Source organism: Triticum aestivum, chromosome 4A (assembly GCF_018294505.1).
Source record: "Triticum aestivum cultivar Chinese Spring chromosome 4A, IWGSC CS RefSeq v2.1, whole genome shotgun sequence".
Classification (NCBI taxonomy): Eukaryota; Viridiplantae; Streptophyta; class Magnoliopsida; order Poales; family Poaceae; genus Triticum; species Triticum aestivum.
Genome location: NC_057803.1, coordinates 299236657 through 299243104, shown reverse-complemented (window position 1 = coordinate 299243104; position 6448 = coordinate 299236657). Strand labels below are relative to the sequence as shown.

The following is a 6448-nucleotide window of genomic DNA, read 5'->3' as shown; positions in this document are numbered from 1 at the left end:
TTGAGTGTAGAACATCGACCTATCGCACCTTAATCCTCGTGGGATATATCTGCAACGTGATAAGTTGCAACCATATAGGTCAGTACATTGAATGTACTGGCAAGTCACATCATAAGTGTAAAGAACCCACTTGTACATGCAACTTGGCTGGTGGAAATCTCTAAGTTTAGTTTCTTGCATAAAGCTAGTTTTTCTCTATTAGGAAAGATGTTATTCTACTACTACACATTTGCATAGGATGAGTTGGTAAATCCAACTCCATCCGTTCCCAAGTTTCATTTAAAACCCAACTGTTTTAATTAAAGGTGAGGAGATCTCCCAGTATTTCCACTACTAGATGCTCAAATTGACCGTAACCAGGGACACGGCTAATCGATTAGGTTGACACTCTGTAGAGGTTTGCGCACTTTTCCCCACAAGACTCGACCACCTCCATGATCGGAATATCGAGACATAGCCTTTCGAAAATGTTCCCCCTTAACCCACGGATAGGCTGGTACACCTACATCATTCTACATCTGCTAGCCCATCCCGGAAGGGGTCACACTAACTACTCAGCTAAGCCAGATCCCATATTGGCTTGTGGCTGCACACGCAAGCTTCCAAACATAGGAATACAATTGATCTCTTTGAGCCTGAGCGGATGGTCCACTAGTGGTGCACCACCATGGATTTCCCATGCGTGCCCCACTGTACTTCGCCACCATTACAACAAGTTCCCGCCCAGGTAGTTCATTAATTATCTTAGGTCCTATTTACTACATTGTCACTCAAACTTTACAATCATCACTCCCCAATCCACGTCTACTTAGCGTAGCAACATAATGTAAAACGATGGCGACAATGTTATATGGTTCAGACCTGCCTCAATGACCTACTGGGTGAAAAGCATAGTCATGCGGCATCAGTTTACTACCATGCACTCCTACCGCAAAGAACTAAGTGCATAATAAAAACATAGGTAATGAAACATGATCAAGATGCAACTTGCCTTGGTACTGCTGGTTGAATTCTAAAGACTGATAATATTCTGCTTCGCACTCCGGGCAATCTATCGCAACGAAGATAAACAAACATAAGCAACATTCCAGAGAACCAAAAGAACATGCAAAGCAAGAAGTATCGGAAAAACCAAATGAACATACAACACACTAAGCTACCACAAAAACATTCTAAGTGTAAAACAACATAGGCCTATGGTTCAAAGAGTGATGCGGAATATAGTGCATACTATGCATACTAGTAAAATATTAAAGGGCAGATTCTAGTGTGTGAAAATTATTGTGACAAAGGTCCAGGTGATAGAGTTTTGCTACGGTGACAACATGCAAAAGGAATCGACTTAATCGGAGCTACGGTTTGGGAGATATGGCCATTTGAAGTTCGCATTCGAATCTGAATAAATTCAAATTTGAATCTGACAAAAGTTTGCAAAAAGTATACAACTGGATAGAGCTAATCATGATGAAGAATTTGCCGTTGGTTTCATCGAGTTTGGATCTACGGTTAAAAAGTTATGGCTAATCCAAGTTCAGGGACTAATCTGCTAAATACAGGGACTAAACAGTGAAGAAAGTTATCACAAACAGGTCCCTGGCACGTGGCAGATTCCTACTGGCCGAAAGGTGTTCGCCGCGTAGCTTATACAGCGGACGTTCGGACCTTAAGCAGATCGACGGCGGCGGCTAACACTACACCATGGTAGAGCTTCCGTGACACACCAATGTGTCGGCATAGGGTACCTTTGCCGACAGTTAAGTTGTAGCTAACACCAATGCTGACAGAAGATGAAAGAGTCGGAGGACTTGTTGTGGGCAAAGGTATTGCCGACAGTTATTTACTTCCCAACACATTTTCAGTCAGCATACACCCTACATACGCCGACAGATGATATGTCCACATACACCCTACATATGCCGACAGTTTATCAGACAACATACACCCTATCTATGCCAACAGATAGCGTGTCCACATATACCCTACCTATGCCGACACTTTATTAGCCACGTACACCATATCTATGCCAACAGATAGTCTATCAACATACGCCCTACCTACACTGACAGATAGTGCTTTTGCCGACTAATAAATTGCTGGTAAAGTGATGTGCAGCCAAACAATATATACAAGCTCTAAACAGATTCAATTATTATCCCCACATCCAGAAGCAGGTTCAAGATGAACACATATTGTACAACAATGAAATATATTCACAAACGTTCGTATACATTGAACACAAGTTGACAAACACATCAATCTTGACAAAGCATAGTTTTTACCATCTTAATAATCACCCAGAACACACAAGTCACAAAAAGATAGCATTATTTGCTGGTATGAGAAACTTCAACTAGATGATCCAGTACACACAAGTCTGTATCCACATGCACAAAATGCAAGCTCCAAAATAACCAAATCACCAAATGGTCTACAACACATAAGATCCATGATTACAAGTTCGTTGGTCCATAAACGCTGCAAAGTCATCACGTCCATGTGCACCAGTTGGCTAAGTACCTGGAATTTTTGACAAAAAATTGTCAAGAAAGTGTAATCAGCTCAAGTTGTTCAAAGCTCATTTGTGGATTAACATAGTCAATCAATAAATCCTCATGATATCAACGGCTCACATGGTACTATACAGAACTATGTTCATGTGCTTGCAATTTTATCAACAATGAAGGTATTGACCATCTGAAACAGAGATCATACAACCCAGTAGCTTATTTTATAGTCTATTACATAAGCATTCACTGAAGAAAAGACAAACTCCTTCGCAACCTCTCTAGATTTTTCATGATTAAGAGCTACATAACCTCCCACGGGAAAGAGGAAGCGTCCAGTACGAAAAAACAAAAGAAGAGTTCGGCACCTAACCCCCCACGCACAAGATAAGCGCCCTAGCATGTGAAAGAAAAAAACAGCCTGGACTCCTATTTGATGTGTCCTGTGGATTTAAAAAAAATACTAGCACTACCAAATAGATAGTCCGAACATTAGCGTTCTATCATAATACAGTCTGTATTGCTTAGTGCGTCATGTTTAACTCAGACATGGGTTTCACAAAAAGAATAGCTCTACCAAGTAGATTTGCACTTATACAAATCAAACTTATAGTGACGACAATGATATTAGGAGATACTTTTTTTATCTAATGAAGTATCTCTCTTCGCATTCTTTTTAAAAATAAAGCATGCCTACAATACATTTGTTTTCAACATAGTGCAGACACACACGCTCATACATACGCACATACACGTATCCATATAAACGCACGCACGCGCACCCTACCCCTAACCACCCAATCACATGTTGGTTCGCACCTACAATAGAATTTTAACTATAATAAATCATGCATGGACGACTAAGTACCAAAATATGTGCGCTTAGTGTCAACAATTTATGTTCTATCATGTTATGTACAACAATACCATGTAGACTTATGTTGCATTGCCATGCTAGGTAACCAAAGAGGTGCAGCCGTGCCAACAAAGATCTGGATACCAGCAAAAGCATCTAGACTTATGACACCAGAATATTTTTCCTAAAAAACAACAGGATCATATTTCATAGAAATACAAACGCATACCAAGGGATCACTTTGAACTCTAGGAAAAAATTCAACAGACCCATGCATGGACATGTATATAAATTGTCTAACAGTCAAATACCTATAAAAGGGAGACGCTCATGGACAACCGCATACTACTAATCAGCAAGGCATCTCTCGCTGCAATCATTGGCCTATTTTCATTCACGTTGCAACCAATTAGCTTGGCCAAATGGATGCGTAAACTGGATTGGTTGGCTTTGGGAAGACCCCTATTGGTTCAGGCCCCTATTGCTTCTGTTCTAATACATAGTTGCTTTGGCAAGACATCAGTATGAATAAAGCCGATAAATATAGTATGCATGCAGATAGATCCTACATACAGAGAAACAAATCATGTCATCTTGTAACTTCTAAACACACTAAAAGGCTAAAGGAATACCTTAGAGATAATTTACCATGATACCTACACTTTGTTCAATGCCCTTCTCGGATTTGTCATCCATCTAGTTTATTCTCTCAACCATCTACCATAAAATAAAAGTGGTGTTCAGCTGTTACGTAATGCCTAGTGAATTGATTCAAATACCGGTCATGAGTTGCACAAACATTAGCAGAGCATTTCCTAATACAACCAGTGAGCCACAGTTACAACGGCTAGTGCTGGTAGTAGTGAATTTAAATTACACATGACGCAATCACAGGACAAACTGAGCCATTCAGTTGCAAACTACGCTCTACACTTTGAAATAAGCCATTTGGGGTGCAGATACGTACTTAAATGGCAAAGAGCTTGGTGTTCAAGTTGTGGGAGTTGTGCCGAATGTGGATTGGTCGCAGACACATCTCAAGGTTGTTCTGTATATCCCACCCACACTATCAGATCAGCTGAAACAAAGCAGCCCAATTTCAGATTAGAGAGTTAAAAGTAGGCACATAAACCATAGCAGTAGTATAAGGGGCTCATGGAGAGTAAGAAGAAGAACCAGTGCCTATTCAGTTCCAAGTGGACTCGCCACGCGTTGACTGAAAAATAGCTCATCTGCCAAGATAGTAAGGTGATACATATTAAAATTGTTTGTGATAAACTGAACCTTCATTTCTCGGGCCTAGTTTAAAATGATGGACTAGTTGAACTGGTTAACAAAAAGGAAATCCTGGACAAGCATCAGGATGGCAAAATGATGGATCCATCCATTCCATTTGCTGACTTACCACGTCATATCCTCAAATGGCTTGTATAACATAAATGAGGGCCCAACGGTGCCAGCGGCATGCCTCTAGCACAAGCTGAAAATAAAACAATGAAGCTTATCATCATATAATTATATGCCAGTGATAAACTTGCATGGAGCCACATACTGAATCTAAAGGATTAGGGAGTTGTGTTTTTGTTCTTCTATTCAGATTGGCCAAACAAAGGTGAAGACATGACATAAAGCATAACCATGTTGTAGATCAGCAATCAAGCTTACATGGCAACAATAAGATCCAGTGATAATAAGTTCCCAAGGTTTACATAGGATTTAGGGTGTAATATTCAGATGTTTCAAACAAGTGTTAAAACAGGACACCAGACCAACAATTTCCTACATGTCCATTCGTTTTCCCAATGACATATATATGCCATTGTCTCGATGACATTTTATATGCCAGTGTCTTTCTTGTGTCTCCAAATTAAAATCAAGGTTCACTTTTATAATATTTTGTTGAACTTCACGCACCAACAGAAGTATTACTGGATGCCTAACAAAGTAGTCGCGCAACACAATTAACCAAATAAAGTAGCTGAAAAATTTCACAGAGAACTAAATGCATTAATAGTCTGCAATGACAACAATAGTGCATCAACATTAGAGTTAAACCAGATCCATAACAGAGTAACTGAAAATTTTCAGATCCACAACATTTTTAGAGAAATAAAGCATCACATAACAGACAAGAGCTTGTCAGACCAAACTAATAGATATAACCAACTAGGCAGGCACATGAGATGGCAGAAGATAATTTTTCCTGCGATGCAACATACCACATATGGAATCTTTCCCTGAGAGGAAGAAGAGGAGGGCGCTGTCTTGGTCCTTCCAGAGAGGAAGAATAGGAAGGATCTTTCCCTGAGAGGAGGAAGTGGAGGGCGCTGTCTTGGTCCTTCGAGAGGGCTAGCGGTGGACGGGGCTGTCGGTGGCCGCGTCACTAGGGAAGGCATGCATCGATGTGGTTAGGGGATCTGGGTTATGCTCACCGCCGGCGGTGGGAACTCGGGCAGCGAAGGGACAAAGGAAGGTAGGCGATGGAGGGGGCCGGGAGCTCGGGGCTATGGCCGCCGGTGGCGGCAGGGACAGGTCCGAGGATGGAGACCCCGAGAACGGCCGCGGCGGAAGTTAGGGGCAGGGGCAGAGTGGATAGGGTTAATGCGAGTGGATGTGAGGCTACGGGTTCCTTTGGGGTTGAAAACTAGGCCGGCCGCACTGAAATTTTTGGGCTCTCGCGCCTAATTCACGCGTCAATTGTTTCGCCTTTCCTTGCTTGACACGTGTCCACATACACCGACACTTAATCTGTGTCCATACACCCTAGCTACGCTGACATATATTATGTCGTTAAGCACATACCTACGTCGACATAAAAACTATCAGGACGTGCACATCTACCGACAGATGCTATGTCACTAAGTGGTTGCCGACATATACATTGTCGTTGCATGATTTCCGACACATAGTGTGTCTATTATGATGTACATTGGCCGACAAATGATCTGATTACAAAGCTTCAAAGCTACGGCGACATATCTCCCGTAGAGATTAATAGACCTTTGCCAACAAAAGTGTGTCACCTAACCTCTACCGTGGTGTAGTGTAACTTAAGCAAAAACCAATTGGTTTTAAAAATAAAACCCGC

At 41.4% G+C, this 6448-nt stretch overlaps 1 long non-coding RNA gene across 2 annotated transcripts; it reads right to left on the bottom strand.

Moving 5' to 3' along the window:
- Window positions 1–2233: 2233 nt before the first annotated feature.
- Window positions 2234–5930, bottom strand: LOC123081982 (uncharacterized). Of its 2 annotated transcripts, none has more exons than XR_006438880.1 (4): window positions 5580–5929; window positions 4766–4840; window positions 4328–4592; window positions 2234–2517 (listed from the first exon to the last, which is right to left on the bottom strand). It is a non-coding gene; the product is annotated as an uncharacterized lncRNA (long non-coding RNA). The 2 variants fall into 2 exon arrangements; XR_006438881.1 differs by lacking the exon at window positions 2234–2517 and adding an exon at window positions 2993–4077 and having other exon boundaries at window positions 5580–5930.
- Between the last annotated feature and the right edge of the window lie 518 nt (window positions 5931–6448).